At 35.7% G+C, this 16,938-nt stretch overlaps 2 non-coding genes across 2 annotated transcripts; both read right to left on the bottom strand.

Moving 5' to 3' along the window:
• Nucleotides 1-8,570: 8,570 nt before the first annotated feature.
• Nucleotides 8,571-8,674, bottom strand: LOC112739620 (small nucleolar RNA R71). Its single transcript, XR_003170552.1, has one exon. It is a non-coding gene; the product is annotated as a small nucleolar RNA R71 (small nucleolar RNA).
• Nucleotides 8,675-15,216: 6,542 nt separating this feature from the next.
• LOC112739462 (small nucleolar RNA R71) lies at nucleotides 15,217-15,324 on the bottom strand. Its single transcript, XR_003170398.1, has one exon. It is a non-coding gene; the product is annotated as a small nucleolar RNA R71 (small nucleolar RNA).
• Between the last annotated feature and the right edge of the window lie 1,614 nt (nucleotides 15,325-16,938).

Genomic DNA, 16,938 nt, shown 5'->3' with positions numbered 1-16,938 from the left:
AACTATTTTAACAATGAGTGATTCATTCTATGGCAAACCATAAGTGATTAAACCCTAATCTCTTAGTGATTTAATCTCCCTTAATCCTCATCAAACGCCACTCTCGTAGGGGTGTCCATGGATCGGATCTGATCCGCATATCCGCGGTGTTTATCCGAATCCGATCCGAAAATTGCGGATATGGATCCGATCCGCAAGGCTTTCGGATCGGATCGGATCGGATCCACACACTAATCGGATCGGATTGCGGATTTTGTGTTGGTATCCACATATCCGATCCGCATATCCGCGTATCCGCAAAAATAAAGAAATAAATAAATAAAATATTCTTTTTATGTTTTATTTTAACTAATAATTATCATATATGTTAAATTATTTTAATTTATTATTCAAGAAAAGTATGTTTAATATTATTTTAAGAGTAAACATATTTAAAAGAATAGAAAAAATAAATTTTATTGAAATTTTTTTAATAAAAATAAGCTTTTAAAAATATTTTTGTATTTTGCGGATATATCCGATATCCGATCCGATCCGTGCGGATCGGATCGGATCGGATCCAACCTTAAAAACTGCGGATATTGGATCCGATCCGATCCGATGATTGTAGTGCGGATCGGATCGAAATTTTGGCCATATCCGATCCGATCTGATCCGCGGACACCCCTACACTCTCGTGGTCACTCAATTCAAATCAGAGGGTGAAGTTTAGAAAACCAGTTTAATGCCACAAAAACCCTAATTACCCAAAACTAACAGGATTATATGTCACATATCCCGATTAATTCATGTAATTAGCAATTTAGGAGGAGTGTTTTCAAGATGTAGTTCAAGCGAGATAACTCTCTCGAGAATCACAAGAACTCATGTAGAAAGGGTCATACTCTCATTCCACCCAGTTCATAAGATTAAAAACGAAAACAACACCTTATAATTGAATCAAACATAAATTAAAATAGAAGAATAATAGTTCTAATCCATAGAAATAAACAAAGCTCCTAACCTTAACCAGGAGGTTTAGTTGCTTATGGCTTACAGAGAAAATAGGGTTCTGAAAAGTGCAGAAGAAAGAAGATCCTAAACCTAAGTGATCTTTTCCTTTAAATACTAACCTAATAATAAATGCTAGGCCTAAAAGATATTATTTGTAAATAAAAATTACAAAAAGAAAATAAATTAAAACTAAGAAGTGCTAAATCTACTTAAAGGCCCAAAGAGGTATGAAACGGGCTGCTGCTGGTGTCCAACTTCAGGAATGAGCATCCGCTAAGGGGAGAAGTCTAACGTTGCTGGCCTATGCCCCCTGCTGACATCAAACGCCAGATGGGCATTCAGCGCCCAGGGAGGGTGCTGCCAGCATTTTCCTTTCTTGCTCCAGGCTTCTCCAAACTGCTTTGAATTTCACCTAAAATCATAAAAACACAATAAAAACTCAAAGTAGCATCCAAAGGTGATTTTTGCACTAAAATCAAGTAAAAGTAAATAAAATCTAATTAAAAATAATATAAAAATAACTAGAAAAAGGGTATAAGATGCTCACGCATCAAACGGCTCAAAGTGTAGCAGGGCTTCTTTGAGGGCCACCAGAACTTCACCCCTCTATCCTTCGATTTAGTTGCCTTTGTCTAACCTATTCTTCTTTGTGGGCCAATTATTTCTTCATTCTTTCTTTTTCGAAGATTGTTGCCGCCTCAGCATTGAAGACCGCATTAGGAATTCCAATAGCCCATCACCCACTCCAGGATAAACCGCTCAAACATGGGACTCGAAATCTCCCAATGTAGTGTCAAAATAATAAGAAAAGCCAACCTATTTACACAAAAGTAGGGTTCAGTAAAACTGGCCACATCATCAAACAGATCAGAATCAACCTTCATTTCTTTCTTTCCATCATCGAATTTCAACCGCCCTTCCATGATTGCTTCTTGTATCAAGTCCCTGAAAAGGATACAATTATTAGTCGAATGGCTAGTTGCTTGATGAAACTTACAGTAAGGTTTTCCTTTTAAATCTTTTATCGAAAGCAAAGTTTTGCCTTCAGGTAAAACTAACTATTTATCTTTAAGCAACAAATCGAATATTTGATCCGATTTTAAAATATCAAAACTATATTTTTTCCTACTCTTATGTTTTGAATCACTCAATTTATCAGTATTCAAGATCTTCTTATGTAAAGAACAAACATAAGGTGATCCTTTCTTTAGTTCAGATTCCTCACTCGAGGATTCCATTGCTACATATGATACCCTTTCTTTTCGAGAAAAAGATTTGCTTTTCAACTTTCTCTCGTCATTCTTATATTTTTCTTTTTCTTTCCTAAGAATTTCTACCTGGCACACCCTTTTAGCCAAATGAGTCAGATCAGGTATATGAATATTAAGCAACTTTCGATGCATATAAAAACCTAAACCCATAGTTGCTATTTTAACTACTTCACTCTCAGAAAGAGACACATAACATCAACTTCGAGCGTTTTTTAAACGAATCATGTAATCATCAATTGATTCTCCATAATCACGTTTCAAAGCCACTAAATCAGTAACTGCCACATTTAACTCCCCTTTTTAAAACTGAGCGTGGAAAACACTTTCTAACTATTCCCAAGTCGTCATTAATTAGGCCTAAGATTTGAAAACCAGGTAAATGCATTCTTCATTAACGAAGAAGGAAAAAACTTCATTTTCAGATTCTCATCATTAGCTAGATTTTCGATTTTGACTAAATATCGGGCAATATGCTCAGTAGTTGATTCGCCAACTTCCCCAGCAAATTTTGTAATTATCTTAGGATTCTTCACTCCTCTAGGTACTTCTGCAATTTGAACAACAGTAGGGAAAGCAGAGACAAAATAGGATCGATTCATAAAATCCACATTAAATTCAACCTTGTTAAACACATCCTCAACAATCCTCGTAACCTGATAACGTTCTCCAATTCGATTGACATGCAATTGAGCCAACACGTTATCAACATTTTGGCCATGATGAACCATCTGAGGATTTTCCTTGCCCACGAGAATATCATTTTCATTTTTCAACAAATTCTCAATACCCTCATGGTTTCCTCTCACATCTTGTCTTGCACCCTCATCGTAGTCAACAATTTGAGCAACCCGCTCTACTTTCCTAGCAAGATGTTCAAACTTTGTCCCATGATCTGCCATCATAGGATTCAATATTGTAGTCATTTGTTGGGTTAACAAGTTAACCAAATTATGATGACTTTTTTCTACATGTTGTCGAAATGCTGCCATTGAATTAGAGGCATTCGATGTAGAACCCACATTATAATCTCGAGAATACTCGGGTTGTGGTTGTGGCAGTTGAACATTATTCACCCCGAATGTACCTCCAAATCAAATTGGAGGAGAAAAACCACCTACTGGTGGAGTACACCCTGGAGGAAGGCCATAAGGAGGCCAGCCAGTGGTTACCAGGGGTTGAGTTTGTAATGTGTTACCATGTGGGCATGTATTACGCCCGTTATTCCCTGTTTGGGAACTAGTAACCACCACACTTTCACTCGCCACATTTCCTTGTAGACGTGAAGTAACATCCGAAGATTGTGCAACTATTGTTGTACTATCAATTATGGATGAACCACCATTAACATTCGAAACCTCATCTGTCATGTGTACAATTCTTCCACTTCTCAATTGCATACACTATGACAACATATAACCATTTGACACACTTGAATTTTCAAACTGTTCCACTGGCATGCCAATTTTTTTTTGTCAATTTTAGCAAATCGAGAGTGATTTGATATATAGTGGTTTGGGAGCGAAACCTACTCCTCTGTGAGTACCAGTTTTCTAAAGTGCATCAAAAAGACCTTTTTTGATTGAACCGAAACTAAATAAAATCTGAAAAGATAAATATAGTAAACTTTGAAAATACATTGATTGAATTTAAAATGAACCACATTAAATTTAATTAAAGTAGTAAATTGCCTTCGATAAGATCAAAGGACTTTGAATTTGAAAACAAAGTGATGAAAGATAAAATTGAACAAAAAAAATTAAAGATTGCTTGTAAAATAAATTGCAGGAAAATTAAAGGTTACTGGAAATGTAAATGAAATTTAAAAACATAGAAGGAATCCTACAGAAAAATAACTCGAATGTAGACTCAGAAAGTCGCTGGGATGTGAGTGTGCTTGAGTTCTTTTCTGAAGTAAAGTTCCAACACTTCTTCCTTCGAGTCTTCTCATATTTATAAGAGTTTCCAACCAATCAGATTACGGTGTAACCTCCACATTTATTAACTTTTAAACAATTATTCCTCCTTCTTTTGCTTAACATAAATAACTACTAGAAATAACTAGTGCGCGAAATTGAACTCGCACAACTTCACCGGCAAGTACACCGAGTCGTCCAAGTAATACCACAGGTGAGTGATGATCAATCCCACAAGGATTGTTGGACTAAGCAAGCAATGGTTATTATGCAGATCTTAGTCAGGCGAAATAGAAAGATAGTTGTTGTTGTTGGATGCACATAAATAAAAAATAGAGAAAAGCAATTAAAGGTTGACAAAAGGATAATTTATAAAATCAATTAAGGCTTTGGAGATGCTTTATCTTTCCGGATTAATACTTCTTACAGACCACTTTAACAATGAATAATTCATTCTATGGCAAAACTGTAAGTGATTAACTCCTGTCCTCTCAGCAAGTTAATCTCCTCTAATTCATATCAAACGCCATTGTCAGTGGTCATTCAATATGAACGAAGATGAAGCTCATGCAATTCATTCTCCTTCTGATCCTACTCAAAATACCACAAACAAGGTCAGATCTTCTGGATTGAAGAATGAAGCTCAATGTTCTAGCCTTATAATGAGCGGAAAATTTATACCCTTTTTGGCATTATTTTTACATAGTTTTTAGTATATTTTAGTTACTTTTTATTATATTTTTATTAGTTTTTATGCAAAAATCACATTTCTGGACTTTACTATGAGTTTGTGTGTTTTTCTATAATTTCAGGTATTTTCTGGCTGAAATTGAGGGACCTGAGCAAAAATCTAATTTAGAGGCTGAAAAAGGACTGCAGATGCTGTTGGATTCTGACCCTCCTGCACTCGAAGTGGATTTTCTGGAGCTACAGAAGCCCAATTGATGCGCTCTCAATTGAGTTGGAAAGTAGACATCTTGGAATTTCCAGAAATGTATAATAGTTCATACTTTGCTCGAGATTTGATGGCCCAAACTGGCATTCAAATGCCCACCAAAGACCCTTTTCTGGAGTAAAACGCCAGAACTGGCACCAGAACTGGAGTTAAACGCCCAAACTAGCACCCAAGCTGGCGTTTAACTCCAAGAATGGCCTATGTACGTGAAAGCTTCAATGCTCAGCACAAGCACACACCAAGTGGGCCCTGAAAGTGGATTTCTGCACTATCTGCACTTAGTTACTCATTTTCTGTAAACCTAAGTTACTAGTTTAGTATAAAAAGCACTTTTTACTATTATATTCACATATTTACATCTGTGGATGAACTTTGTCATCTTAGGACTTGGAGGCTGGCCATTCGGCCATGCCTAGACTATTTTCTCTTATGTATTTTCTACGGTGGAGTTTCTACCCCTCATAGATTAAAGGGTGGAGCTCTGCTGTTCTTCATGAATTAATGCAAGTACTATTGTTTCTCTTTCAATTCACGCCTACTTCTTCTCCAAGATACACTCTCGTACTTAATTCAGTTAAGTCAGAATGAAGGGGTGACCCGTGACAATCACCCACCATCTTCGTTACTCGCTTAGCCAAGATCCGCGTGCCTGACAACCACAAGCGGTCTACATGATGTTCAACGTAGTCATTGGATGACAGCCGGAGTATATTCTCTTGGGTCTCTGATCTGCGATTCGCATCGTCTCTCCTGACAACAGAGCATCCGAATATGAGATTAGAACCTTCGTGGTATGCTAGAACCATTGGCAGCATTCCTGAGATCCGGAAAGTCTAAACCTTGTCTGTGGTATTCCGAGTAGGATCTGGGAAGGGATTACTATGACGAGCTTCAAACTTGCGAATGTTGGGTGCAGTGACAGTGTGCAAAAGGATAAGGGTCCTATTTCGACGCTAGTGAGAACCGACAGATGATTAGCCGTGCGGTAGCTGTACCTGGTATTTTTCATCCGAGACGAGAGATCCGACAGTTGATTAGCTGTGCAGAAATCGTACCTAGTATTTTTCATCCGAGAGGATCATACAGCTTGCCATGGAAGGGAGCACGCATGATTGGAAGAAGACAATAGGAAAGCCGAGGTTCAGAAGCAACAAAGCATCTCCAAACGCTTATCTGAAATTCCCACCAATGAATCACATAAGTATCTTATTTTATTTTATGTTTTACTTATCTTTTAATTATCAAAACCTCATAACCATTTGAATCCGCCTGACTAAGATTTACAAGATGACCATAGCTTGCTTCAAGCCAATAATCTCTGTGGGATCGACCCTTACTCACGTAAGGTTTATTACTTGGACGACCCAGTGCACTTGCTGGTTAGTTGTGCGAAGTTGTGAAAAGTGTGAATCATAATTCCGTGCACCAAGTTTTTGGCGCCGTTGCTCGGGATTGTTCAAGTTTGGATAACTGACGGTTCATCTTGTTGCTTAGATTGGGTAATTTTATTTTATGTTTAAGCTTTTTATTTTTAATTTCGAAAAAAAATGTTCTTCATAGTTTTTAAGAATGAATTCTAGAGCTTCATGAGATATGTTGAAGCTTGGATGGCTGTTAAGCCATGTCTAATCTTTTGGACTGAGGTTTTCACTTTCCATTGTAGAAAGGACATGTCTGTATTTGTTATGCTAAAGCTTGGCTGGCCATCTGGCCATGTCTATTCTTTTGGACCGAAGCTTTAGACTAACATTGCACGAATCCTGAAAATTCTTATTAAAATTTTTGAATTTCTTTATTTTCTTTTTCCAAAATAATTTTTGAAAAATACAAAAAAATTTAATAAAATCATAAAAACAAAAAAATTTTTATGTTTCTTGTTTGAGTCTAGTGTCAAATTTTAAGTTTGGTATCAATTGTATGTTTTTAATTTTTCTTGAAATTTTCGAAAATTCATCATGTGTTCTTCTTTGATCTTCAAGTTATTCTTGATCATTTTTCTTGTTTGATCTTTAACTTTTCTTGTTTTGTGTCTTTTCTTGTTTTTCATATGCATTTTCGAATTGTTAGTGTCTAAACATTAAAAATTTCTAAGTTTGGTGTCTTGCATGTGTTTCTTTTCTTAAAAATGTTCAAAAATATGTTCTTGATGTTCATCATGATCTTCAAAGTATTCTTGGTGTTCATCTTGACATTCAAAGTGTTCTTGCATGCATTATTTGTTTTGATATTAAATTCTTATGTCTTGTGTCATTTTGTTGTTTTTCTCTTTCTTCATTAATTCAAAAATCAAAAAAATAATATCTTTCCCTTATTTTACTCATAAATTTCGAAATTTTGGGTTGACTTAGTCAAAAATTTTCAAAATTTAGTTGTTTCTTGTTAGTCAAGTCAAAATTTCAATTTAAAAACTTTATCTTTTCAAATCTTTTTCATTTTTCTTTTTAATATTTTCGAATTTCTTAAATAAAATTTTCAAAATCTTTTTCTTAATTTTATTTCATAATTTTCGAAATTAATGCTAACATTTAATGTTTTGATTCAAAAAATTTCAAGTTTGTTACTTTCCTGTTAAGAAAGGTTCAATCTTTAAATTCTAGAATCATATCTTTTAGTTTCTTGTTAGTCAAGTCATCAACTTTAATTTTCAAAATCAAATCTTTTTAATTTCTTTTTCAAATCTTTTTCAAATAAATTTCAATCATATCTTTTTCAAAATTTAATTTCAAAATCTTTTTCTAACTTCTTATCTTTTCAAAATTTATTTTCAAATCTTTTTCAGTTAACTACTTGACTTTTTGTTTGATTTTAAAAAGTTTTCTATTTCTTATCTTTTTCAAAATCACCTAACTACTTTTCTCTCTCTCTAATTTTCGAAAATCACTAACCACTTTTTCAAAATCTTTTTTAATTAACTAATTGTTTTAAATTCTAATTTTATTTTATTTCTTTTCTTAAAATTCGAATTATAACTTATAAATAAAATAAAAACAAAAATATTTTTCTTTTCTCTTAAGTAAAATTCGAATACACTCTCTCCCTCATCTTTTTCTATTTATTTATTTATTTACTAACACCCCTCTTCTTAAAATTCGAACCCTCTCCCTCTCTTTGTGTTCGAATTCCTCTTATTTTCTCTCTACCTCATTATTCTATTCTTTCATTCTTCTACTCACATAAAGGAATCTCTATACTGTGACATAGAGGATTCCTCTTCTTTTCTGTTCTCTTCTTTTTCATATGAGCAGGAACAAGTATAAGAACATTCTTGTTGAAGCTGATCCTGAACCTGAAAGGACTCTGAAGAGGAAGCTAAGAGAAGCTAAAGCACAACACTCTAGAGAGGACCTAACAGAAATTTTTGAAAAAGAAGAAGACATGGCAGCCGAAAACAACAACAATGCTTTCTTGGCCAAATTCTTTCCGTCTCAAAAGTTGAGCAAGCTTAGAGTGGAAGTCCAAACCTTCAGACAGAAGGAAGGTGAATCCCTCTATGAAGCTTGGGAAAGATACAAGCAATTGATCAGAAGGTGTCCATCTGACATGCTTTTAGAATGGAGCATCTTATGTATATTCTATGATGGTCTGTCTGAATTGTCCAAGATGTCATTGGACCACTCTGTCGGTGGATCTCTTCATCTGAAGAAAATGCCTGCAGAAGCCCAGGAACTCATTGAGATGGTTGCAAATAACCACTTCATGTATACTTCTGAAAGAAATCCTGTGAATAATAGGATGACTCAGAAGAAAGGAGTTCTTGAGATTGATACTCTGAATGCAATATTGGCTCAGAATAATATATTAACTCAGCAAGTCAATATGATTTCTCAAAATCTGACTGAGATGCAAGCTGCATTCGGCAGTACTAAAGAAGCCTCCTCTGAAGGAGAAGCTTATGACCCTGAGAATTCTGCAATGGAAGAGGTGAATTACATGGGAGAATCCTATGGAAACACCTATAATCCTTCATGGAGAAATCATCCAAATTTCTCATGGAAGGATCAACATAAGCCTCAACAAGGCTTGAAGAACGGAAGATTGATGGTTTAGAATTCAGAATAAATTTCCGTTGCAAGTATAGTTTCTAAACCAAGCAATCATCCTTTCTTACAAACGTTTTGGTTGTCACAAGTAACAAACCCCTTTGAAATTGATAACCGAAGTATTTAACCTCGGGTCATCTTCTCAAGGAATTGCAGGGAGGTGTTCTTATTATTGGTTATGAGTCTTGTAAATTGGGGGTTTTGAAAGTGAGGAACAGGTAATTTAAATAACAAGGAAAATAAATTGCAGGAATTAATAAATTAATATCTAATAAAACTCTTGGCAAGGTATGAAAATTCGGAAGTCCTATCCTAGTTACTCTTATGAGAATTAAAGTTAATCCCACTTAGTTAACCTTTACTAAAGCAAGGGAAAGTGAAGTGAACTAATTAGTTAGATCCCCAAGTCCTAGCCAACTCCTAAGGAAAGACTAGAGTTAGTGGGATTCCAGTCAATTAGCAGACATAACAATCAATCACGATAAGGTTGATAACTCAAGAGCCTCCAGTTAATCAATTAAAGCCAAGAATGTAAAAAGCTAAATAAGAATCATAAATCTGAAATACCTCAATTGCATTAATAAGAGAAAATCCTGACATAAATGGTTCATAAGCCAATTTGGAAAAGAAGAGAATCAATAAGAAAAATAAGTAAACCAAAGTACTAGAATAAATAAAAGTAGAAGAGAAACTAAATTAAAAGAATATTGAACCTGTGATGGAGAAGAAATAATCCTAAATCCTAAAACTAAATCCTAAGAGAGAGGAGAGAACCTCTCTCTCTAAAAACTACATCTAATCCTAAAATTATGAATTATGAAAGCATGATGATGAATGGAAGCATTCCCCCACTTTATAGCCTCTAATCTGTATTTTCTGGACCGAAAACTGGGTCAAAAACAGCCCAAAAATCACCTCCAGCAATTTCTGTTACATTCAGGTCACGGCAAAGTGACGCGGAGGCGTCGTCCACACGTTTGCGTGGATTGCATTTTTGCCAGGTCATGCATCTGCGTGATCCACGCGTTCGCATTGCCTATCGTCGGGGCAGCTATAGCAAATTATATTTCATTGCGAAGCCCCGGACGTTAGCTTTCCAACACAACTGGAACCATCTCATTTGGACCTTTGTAGCTCAAGTTATGACCATTTGAGTGCAAAGAGGTCAGGCTGGACAGCTTAACAATTTCTTCAATTTCTTGTATTCCTTCCACTTTTGCATGCTTCCTTTCTATCCTCTGAGCCATTCCTGTCCTGTAATCTCTGAAAACACTTAACACACATATCAAGGCATCTAATGGTAATGAGAGAGGATTAATATTAGCAAATATAAGGCCAAAGAAGCATGTTTTCAATCATAGCACAAAATCAGGAATGAGAATGTAAAACCATGCAAATAGTATGAATAAGTGTATGAAAGATTGATAAAATCCACTCAAATGAGCACAAGATAAACCATAAAATAGTAGTTTATCAACCTCTCCACACTTAAACATTAGCATGTCCTCATGCTAAGCTCAAGATAAGCTATAAAAGTGAAGAGAAATGGTAGAATGTATGAAATGCAACCTATCTATGTGAATGCAACTACATGCAAAATGTTTCTACCTACTTGGTTAAAAGTAAATAAGTTCTCCAAGACAAACATAAGTTAGATTTCACTAATTTAAATCATACAATAAAAGACAAGTAAACTTGTAAGAAGACAACTCATGAAAGCAGGGAACATAAAATCAAGCATTAAACCCTTACTGGTAGTGTATATCACTCTAATCTCTCAAGTGTCTAGGGTTAATCACTCTACTTTTCTCTAATCATGCTTTCTAAACTTTGTTCTTCATCTAACCAATCAACAAATATTTAGTATACAAATGCAAACATCATGAGGTCTTTTCAGGGTTGTAATGGGACTAAGGTAAGGGTGAGGATATATGTATGGCCAAGTGAGCTATAATATGAATCTTTAATTAACCTAAGCTCTCACCTATACATATGATGAGCGGATAATTTATACGCTTTTTGGCATTATTTTTAGTATGTTTTTAGTAGAATCTAGTTACTTTTAGGGATATTTTCATTAGTTTTCATGATAAATTCACATTTCTGGACTTTACTATGAGTTTGTGTGTTTTTCTGTGATTTCAGGTATTTTCTGGCTGAAATTGAGGGACTTAAGCAAAAATCAGATTCAGAGGTTGAAGAAGGACTGCTGATGCTGCTGGATTCTGACCTCCCTGCACTCAAAATGTCTGGAGCTACAGAACTCAAAATGGCGCGCTTCCAATTGCGTTGGAAAGTAGACATCCAGGGCTTTCCAGCAATATATAATAGTCCATACTTTGCCCAAGTTTAGATGACGCAAACTGGCGTTCAACGCCAGCTCTCTGCCCAATTCTGGCGTCCAGCGCCAGAAACAAGCTGCAAAGTGGAGTTCAACACCCAAACTGGCACCAAAACTGGCGTTCAACTCCAGGAATAACCTCTACACGTGTAACACTCAAGCTCAGCCCAAGCACACACCAAGTGGGCCCCGGAAGTGGATTTAAGCATCAATTACTTACTTCTGTAAACCCTAGTAGCTAGTTTATTATAAATAGGACCTTTTACTATTGTATTAGAGATCTTTGGTCTCAGTTTTAATCCATTGTTCATCTTAGGAGACTATTGATCACGTTTTGAGGGCTGGCCTCTCGGCCATGCCTGGACCTTCACTTATGTATTTTCAACGGTAGAGTCTCTACACTCCATAGATTAAGGTGTGGAGCTCTGCTGTTCCTCAAGAATTAATGCAAAGTACTACTGTTTTCTATTCAATTCAACTTATTCCACTTCTAAGATATTCACTCGCACTTCAACCTGAATGTGATGAACGTGACAATCATCATCATTCCCTATGAACGCGTGCCTGACAACCACTCCCGTTCTACCTTCGATTGAACGAGTATCTCTTAGATTACTAATACAGGGGACCGAGTCCGAGATATTGGGATCTTCGTGGTATAAGCTAGATTGATGGCGGCATTCATGAGAATCCGGAAAGTCTAAACCTTGTCCGTGGTATTCCGAGTAGGATTCTGGGATTGAATGAATGTGACGAGCTTCAAACCTGCGAGTGCTGGGCGTAGTGACAGACGCAAAAGGATAGTAAATCCTATTCCAGTATGATCGAGAACCTCCAGATGATTAGCCATGCAGTGACAGCGCATCGGACCATTTTCACAGGGAGGAATAGGATGCAACCAACGACAAAGGTGATTCCTCCATATGATTAGACGTGCTGTGACAAAGCATTTGGATCATTTTCCCGAGAGAGATCGAAAGTAGCCATTGGCATCGGTGACATCCTTACATAAAGCTAGCCATAGAAAGGAGTAAGATTGATTGGATGAAGATAGCAGGAAAGCAGAGGTTCAGAGGAACGAAAGCATCTCTACACGCTTATCTGAAATTCTACCCAATGAATTACATAAGTATCTCTATCCTTATTTTAGTATTATTTTCGAAAACCCCATTACTATTTTATATCTGCCTGACTGAGATTTACAAGGTGACCATAGCTTGCTTCATACCAACAATCTCCGTGGGATTCGACCCTTACTCACGTAAGGTATTACTTGGACGACCCAGTGCACTTGCTGGTTAGTTGTGCGAGGTTGTAAACCATGGTATTGGCATCGTGTTTTTGGCGCCATTACCAGGGAAAGCAAGAGCAATGAATTTTACATAATCAAAGTGTAATCACAATTTCTGCGCACCAAGTTTTTGGCGCCGTTGCCGGGGATTGTTCGAGTTTGGACAACTGACGGTTCATCTTGTTGCTCAAATTAGGTAATTTTCTTTTGTTTTATTTTCAAAAATTTTTCAAAAATTTTCAAAAATTTTTCCTTTGTTTTCGAAAAAAAAATGTTTTAAAAAAATTATTTTTTCTTCAGAATTTTTAAGAATGAATTCTAGTGTTTCATGAAGCATGTGAAGCCTGGATGACTGTAGGGAATGTTAGGCTTGTCATGTCTGAGTTACATACTAAAGCTTGGCTGGCTATTAAGCCATGCCTGACCCTTTGATTGGAGCTTTAGACTAAAGAGCATAAGATTCCTGGAATTCATATTAAAAATTTTGGAATCCTTATTTTTCTTTTTTTTTTCAAAATAATTTTCGAAAAAATTAAAAGAAAATACAAAAAAATTAGAAAATCATAAAAATCAAAAATATTTTTTGTGTTTCTTATTTGAGTCTTGAGTCATGTTATAAGTTTGGTGTCAATTGCATGTTCATCTTGCATTTTTCGAAAAAAAAATTCATTCATTCATAGTGTTCTTCATGATCTTCAAGTTGTTCTTGGTAAGTCTTCTTGTTTGATCTTTGTATTTTCATGTTTTGTGTCTTTTCTTGTTTTTCATATGCATTCCTGAATTCTTTATGTCTAAGCATTAAAGAATTCTAAGTTTGGTGTCTTGCATGTTTTCTTTGCATTAAAAATTTTTCAAAAATGTGTTCTTGATGTTCATCATGATCTTCATAGTGTTCTTGGTGTTCATCTTGACATTCATAGCATTCTTGCATGCATTCATTGTTTTGATCCATAACTTTCATGCATTGCATCATTTTTCTTGTTTTTCTCTCTCATCATAAAAATTTCAAAAATAAAAAAATATCTTTCCCTTTTTCTCTCTTAAAATTTTGAAAATTAGATTTGACTTTTTCAAAAATTTTTAAAAATCTAGTTGTTTTTATGAGTCAAATCAAATTTTCAATAAAAAAAAATCTTATCTTTTTCAAAATCTTTTTCAAAAATCAAATCTTTTTTCAATTTTTTTTAGTTATTTTCGAAAATTTCAAAAATATTTTTCAAAAATATTTTTCTTAATTTTACATCATATTTCGAAAATAACATCATCAATTAATGTTTTGATTTAAAAATTTCAAGTTTGTTACTTACTTGTTAAGAAAGATTCAAACTTTAAGTTCTAGAATCATATCTTGTGATTTCTTGTGAATCAAGTCATTAATTGAGATTTTAAAAAAATCAAATCTTTTTCAAAAACTAATTTCTATCATATCTTTTCAAAAATATCTTCTTATCTTACCTTTTTCAAAAAAGTGATTGCAAAATATCTTTTCTAACCTTCTAACTTCTTATCTTTTCAAAATTTGTTTCAACTAACTAACTAACCTTTTGTTTGTTTCTTACCTTTTTCAAAACCACCTAACTAACTCTCTCTCTCTAATTTTCGAAAATATCTTCCCTCTTTTTCAAAAATTCTTTTTAATTGACTAATTATTTTAATTTTTAATTTTTAATTTTTTATTTTAATTTTCGAAAAAAAAAATCACTAACCTTTTTCAAAAACTATTTTCGAAAATCACTAACCATTTTTCAAAAACAATTTTCGAAAATTCCCTCTCTCTCTTTTCTTCTCCTTTTCTTCCACTCACCTAAAGGGAACCTCTATACTTGGGTAAAAAGGATCCCTATTATTATTATTTTTCTGTGCCCTCTTCTTTGTCATATGACCAGGAGCAAGGACAAGAACATCCTTGTTGAAGCAGATCCAGAACCTGAAAGGAATCTGAAGAGAAAACTAAGAGAAGCTAAATTACAACTATCCAGCAAGCACCTGTCAGAAATTTTCGAACAGGAAGAGGAGATGGCAGCCAAAAATAATAATAATGCAAGGAGGATGCTTGGTGACTTTACTGCACCTAATTCCAATTTACATGGAAGAAGCATCTCCATTCTTGCCATTGGAGCAAACAATTTTGAGCTGAAACCTCAATTAGTTTCTCTGATGCAGCAGAACTGCAAGTTTCATGGACTTCCATCTGAAGATCCTTTTCAGTTCTTAACTGAATTCTTGCAGATATGTGATACTGTTAAGACCAATGGAGTAGATCCTGAAGTCTACAGGCTCATGCTTTTCCCTTTTGCTATAAGAGACAGAGCTAGAGTATGGTTGGACTCTCAACCTAAGGATAGCTTGAACTCTTGGGATAAGCTGGTCAAGGCTTTCTTAGCCAAGTTCTTTCCTCCTCAAAAGCTAAGTAAGCTTAGAGTGGATGTTCAAACTTTCAGACAGAAAGAAGGTGAATCCCTCTATGAAGCTTGGGAGAGATACAAAGGACTGACCAAAAAGTGTCCTTCTGACATGCTTTCAGAATGGACCATCTTGGATATATTCTATGATGGTCTGTCTGAATTAGCTAAGATGTCATTGGATACTTCTGCAGGTGGATCCATTCACCTAAAGAAAACGCCTGCAGAAGCTCAAGAACTCATTGACATGGTTACTAATAACCAGTTCATGTACACTTCCGAGAGGAATCCTGTGAGTAATGGGACGCCTATGAAGAAGGGAGTTCTTGAAATTGATACTCTGAATGCCATATTGGCTCAGAATAAAATATTGACTCAGCAAGTCAATATGATTTCTCAGAGTCTGAATGGAATGCAAGCTGCATCCAACAGTACTCAAGAGGCATCTTCTGAAGAAGAAGCTTATGATCCTGAGAATCCTGCAATAGCAGAGGTGAATTACTTAGGTGAACCTTATGGAAACACCTATAATCCATCATGGAGAAATCATCCAAATCTCTCATGGAAGGATCAAAAGCCTCAACAAGGCTTTAACAATGGTGGAAGAAATAGGTTTAACAATAGTAAACCTTTTCCATCATCCACTCAGCAACAGACAGAGAATTCTGAGCAGAATCCATCTAGCTTAGCAAATTTAGTCTCTGATCTATCTAAGGCTACTGTGAGTTTCATGAATGAAACAAGGTCCTCCATTAGAAATTTGGAAGCACAAGTGGGCCAGCTGAGTAATAGGATCACTGAAATCCCTCATAGTACTCTCCCAAGCAATACAGAAGAAAATCCAAAAGGAGAGTGCAAGGCCATTGACATAACCAAAATGGCCGAACCCAAAGAGGGAGAGGAGGACGTGAATCCCAAGGAGGAAGACCTCCTGGGACGTCCAGTGATCAATAAGGAGCTTCCCTCTGAGGAACCTAAGGAATCTGAGACTCATCTAGAGACCATAGAGATTCCATTGAACCTCCTTATGCCATTCATGAGCTCTGATGAGTATTCCTCTTCTGAAGAGAATGAGGATGTTACTGAAAAGCAAGCTGCCAAGTTCCTTGGTGCAATCATGAAGCTGAATGCCAAATTATTTGGCATTGATACTTGGGAAGATGAACCTCCCTTGTTCACCAATGAACTAAGTGATCTGGATCAACTGACACTTCCTCAGAAGAAACAGGATCCTGGAAAGTTCATAATAACTTGTACCATAGGCACCATGATCTTTAAGGCTCTGTGTGATCTTGGTTCAGGAATAAACCTCATGCCCCTCTCTGTAATAGAGAAACTGGAAATCTATGGGGTGCAAGCTGCTAAAATCTCATTAGAGATGGCAGACAATTCAAGAAAATAGGCTTATGGACAAGTAGAGGACGTGTTAGTAAAGGTTGAAGGCCTTTACATCCCTGCTGATTTCATAGTCCTGGATACTGGAAAGGAAGAGGATGAATCCATCATCCTAGGAAGACCTTTCCTAGCCACAGCAAGAGCTGTGATTGATGTGGACAGAGGAGAATTGATCCTTCAATTAAATAAGGACAACCTTGTGTTTACAACTCAAGGATCTCTCTCTGCATCCTTGGAGAGGAAGCAGAAAAAGCTTCTCTCAAAGCAGAGTCAACCAAAGCCCCCACAATCAGGCTCTAAGTTTGGTGTTGGAAGGCCACAACCAAACTCTAAGTTT

The sequence above is a fragment of the Arachis hypogaea genome, chromosome 13 (genome assembly GCF_003086295.3).
Source record: "Arachis hypogaea cultivar Tifrunner chromosome 13, arahy.Tifrunner.gnm2.J5K5, whole genome shotgun sequence".
Lineage (NCBI taxonomy): Eukaryota > Viridiplantae > Streptophyta > Magnoliopsida > Fabales > Fabaceae > Arachis > Arachis hypogaea.
The sequence above is the reverse complement of the archived record's forward strand: the minus strand, read 5'-3'. Positions and strand labels throughout refer to the sequence as shown.